Below are 4292 nucleotides of genomic sequence, written 5' to 3'. Positions count from 1 at the left end.
GGAGGGATAATTTAAATGCTACTAATAAACAACATTGGTTAATGAGATTCCTCTCTCATTCTCACAAGCCTCATTCTTTCAGAGATCTTCTGAAGGACAAGTTAATCAAAAATCTGCTCCCATTTTCCCATGTTAATCAATTAGCTAGTGCTAGAGCTTTCTCTGGGGCCTGGGCAACCATTAAATTACCTGTTGCTGTGTGGGCTGTGGCTTGGCTCACATCTCTACTCGGTTTCAACCTGAGTAGGTTTCAACATGGGGCAGGAACCATCCCCAATAGGCAGATGAGGGCAGTGATATTCAACCTTCCCTGTGCTGACCATCAGGGAGCCCCAGCAGACATACGGGGGCTGTAGGACAGTATCTCTTTATCTATCTGTCATGCTGGACAGCTCTTCCTAGGCCAGCCTTTCCCTATTTTCTTGGTGCTCCAAGCTGTCACCAGGACATGGTTAGCACAGCACTGGGCCCTGACACAACTCTGTGCAGGGGATCAGTACAGGAACACAGCTGCACTCCTTGAGCCCTGGAGCATGGATGGAGAAGATCTTCCTCAAAATCCTTTCCCAAAGCTGGTAGGGAGATAGAAACATCTGCCCAGTGACTATTAACAAAGTGTAGGTAATACCTTTAGATTTTTTTTTAGATAATACCTTTAGATTTTTTTTTTTTTTTTTTAGATCTAAGTAGATTTATCATTTAATAATAACCACCTACTCTCTGAAAGACTGCTCTGATGGAGGTGAATGACTCTCTGAGCTGATCTTGTTCCTAGAAGAGGGTTGATGATGATTTTTTGTAGCGGAGACTCAGTTTTCCAGACATTTCTGCCTGCTCTGCTCTGGCAGCCTGCTGTCTCACCAGTGTGACATCAGGGAGTCCTTGGCCCATTGGGACAGGAGACAGCCAGACCCAACCAGTGCATAACTGGGGTTTCCATGTCCCTCTTCCCTCCTGCACCTCCAGAGCTCTGGCTGTTTTGTCCATCTCTTGGTGGGTGTCAAGTCCCATGCAGTGATTTGGCCCTGATGCAGTGATCATTGTCAGATAAAATTAATGGAGGTCATCTCATTCACACAGAGGCTGGTCAGCAGAGCAGAGCAGCGTGACAAGCTTTAATTAGATCTACAATGATTGTCCTCCCTGCGGGAGTTGTTTGGTGGCTTGCTGAACAAATTCAGTGTAAGTGGCTGGCTGCTGCCACACCCTGGAGGGCAGCTCCCTTCTAACAAGCGTGGGGAGAAATTTGTGTGAAACAAATTGGGATGGGGTTTGGGGATTGCTTTCCTTCAAACACGTGCTTCTATGTTGTTCCTTCCCACAGCCATGTGTTTGCTCTCACTCTTCTCTTCCACATGTGTTTGCTCTCACTCTTCTCTTCCACCTTTCCACCTTTCCCACCTACCATGCACAAATCGCACACCTATTTCTGCTTTGCACACGCATTTCTGCTTTCCACACCTATTTCTGTTCCTCTCTTACAACCCTTGAGCCTTGCTCTGTTCTCCTGCTCACAGCTTGCCCTCCCCCACTGTTTGACTCCATCACATATTTGGGCTATTTTCCTGTTAGGATAAAGTCTGATCATTTAAACACTTGCAAACAAGGAAGTTTATGGGAAAATTTCCCTTGTTCCAAGCTCTGCTGCAAGAGACCTCTGGAGGGGGGTGCAGGCTGGTGTGACCATCCAGATGCAGCTGTAGGTTAGGGAAGATGGGTGAGAGCCAGAGGACCTTCAGGGGAGACCAAAAAATGCCTTCTGCTATCAGTTGCAATTGTGTTAACAGTCAATTAAATTACCTTGGACTAAGGCCAGGCTCAGCAAAGGCATTCTTTAGACTATGTCCAACCCAGAAGGAAGGAAACTGTACAGTATGAATGAGCTGGTTGTGTGCTTACAGTTCACTCTGCTTCAGGCTCCTACGCTTTAGCTAATCACAGTTTTTCTGCCCCCTCTTTCTTCTGTAGACCTCTCAGAGATCGTATTTTGGACAAAGACCTGAGCACAGCCTTACTGGGTCTTCAGTGTTCAATATTTTGACAGCTGGCAGCGGGGATCTTCCCACAGCAAGATCTCTGAGCTTTAGTTGGTGTGAATGAAAAACAGAAAAGTGGCAAGCTCACATTCCCACAGATCCAAGTCTTCTCTTCCACCTACACTGCAGAACAGCAGCTCCTTATCCCATCAAACCCATAATCTCCTTCACAAGCTTTAAATGACATAGTTTTGTCTAACCTTCCCTTTCCAGTTCTTAAACAACTTCCTTTGGGCTTCATTTGTACCAAGCAGTGATTCCTACTAGGATGTTGCCAAACAAGGAATTAATTTGTTTGGATGGAGCTATGAGAGGTCAGCAGGCAAATTTAGAAAAAGCTCAAATGGTGGGTGAAGCATCATAGCATCTGTCTGTATGAGATCAAACTGGATTTTTCTCTAGGAAGTTTCTGGCATAAATGGGGCAACCTGAGAGAAAATAAATGGCAGAAGAACAAGGATCTACTTCTTCTCACATACCTTTAACAACAGACTTTCTTACAGCTGAAGTGTACCTGGCATTCAAGCTTGTGTGTGACCCTGCTCTCCTGTCTTGTAGCAGATACTGTTTCCATCAGAGCCTCAGCCTTTTACCAAGTGCCCTTACTGCTGCCCAACTATTCCAACTCATTTGATTGCTATTTTAATGAGCAGAGGTGATAGATGATGCTGATGTGTGTCTCCTTTTCCAGGTGATAGGGGAAAGAGCAGAACTCAGTGTGACAAGTTGCAAATCAGCTCTTCTGGAGGAGAATTTCAGTCCTAACCTTTAAGACTCGTCTGACAGCACCTGCCCAGAGCATCCGTCTCTGAAACAGTCAATCATAGACAGAGATTCTGAACAGTTTTCCTTCAATTCTTAAAATGTTCTTTCTGCAGTCTGCCATCTTTGGCAGCTGTTGGCAAAGAGACCAATTAGGGATAGAACAGATTGGATTTGTTCATAGCTTTATTCCTATTACCATCAGTTCCTGTGCCTTTTCTGCATAGGGAAAACCAGGTAGAACAGTGAAAAGTCTGGAAACTAGGTGGAATCAGAAGGACAATGGGAGTAATTTCTTGTTGCACTTGCTCTGAAAGAAATTGTTTCTCTGAACAGCTCCATAGTGGGGACTTGATTCATCTCTCTGGATCATCATGCAGCCGATCACCATGACTTTCTTAATAGTCAGTGGAGGGAAAAAAAAATACTTCTCTGGTATGATCCTCCCTTTTCAGATCTTCAACCCTGAATGAACTAATTCACACACAGCAGTGCCCTCCCTTGAGTCTGGGCTGCCAGTTTGAATGGGGATAAAACCTACATAACATAAAACAAATCCCCACCTTTTGCCATTGCTTCTTGTCCCAGCTCCTGAGCTGTCTCTGTTTTTGGTCCAACATGCTCAGCTCTCTCATGATACAGAGATCCTCAACAGTTATAGCAGGATGTCTTCTCAAATAACTCAGAATGGCTTTAAATCAGAAACATTTCTGCTCAGTGTAACTCAGCTTTGGGATTACATGAGGCATCGGATCAGGCTCGAGGTGAACCTTGGAGGACCTCTCTACTTTGCTCCATTGGGAAAATATAGAAGGCTGCTTTCTACGACCATCTTGGTTTGAGGGCATAACTCCTGTGGCTCTGCATTGTGCAGTTCTCACCAAGGCCCACTGGCTTCTGGATAAAATTCTGGGTGTAAAGACAGCACAGATCCCTACCTCCTATTCAGTGCATTTGACTTCACAAGAAGGAATGGTAATCAAACCCAAGGGCCCTAACCTATCCATAAAATAAAAGACAAGGAAAACCAGGCACAAGAACAAAGACTTTCCTGCCAGAGTTCAGGAAGCATTTGGACAATGCTCTCAGGCCCATGGTGTGATTCTTGGGATGTCCTGGGCAGGGCCTGGAGTTGGACTTGATGATCCTTGTGGATGCCTTCCAACTCAGCATATTTTATTACTGTTTCACTTAGGTGGTAGCAAATGAGTCAGACAGCACAGCAAATGCCTCATTTAGATATTACCTATTATTTTAAATACCTATTTAGATATTGACTGTGTCAGTCTTCAGTAACTTCATCCCTTGCTTAGCAAGAACTGAGGCAATCCTTCGTATCTTCTTTCCCCTGGCTCAAGGAGAATAATGTGATCTTCAAGGTCAAAGTAATTACCTCCTCATTCTCATTATAGGAATTGACAAAGTATCCATTTAAAATTGTTAGCCTCCCCACCCCTTTCATTGCAAATGATTTATGAGGATGTTAATGCCTTC

The sequence above is a fragment of the Zonotrichia albicollis genome, chromosome 2 (assembly GCF_047830755.1).
Source record: "Zonotrichia albicollis isolate bZonAlb1 chromosome 2, bZonAlb1.hap1, whole genome shotgun sequence".
NCBI lineage: Eukaryota > Metazoa > Chordata > Aves > Passeriformes > Passerellidae > Zonotrichia > Zonotrichia albicollis.
Note: the sequence above shows the minus strand (reverse complement) of the source record.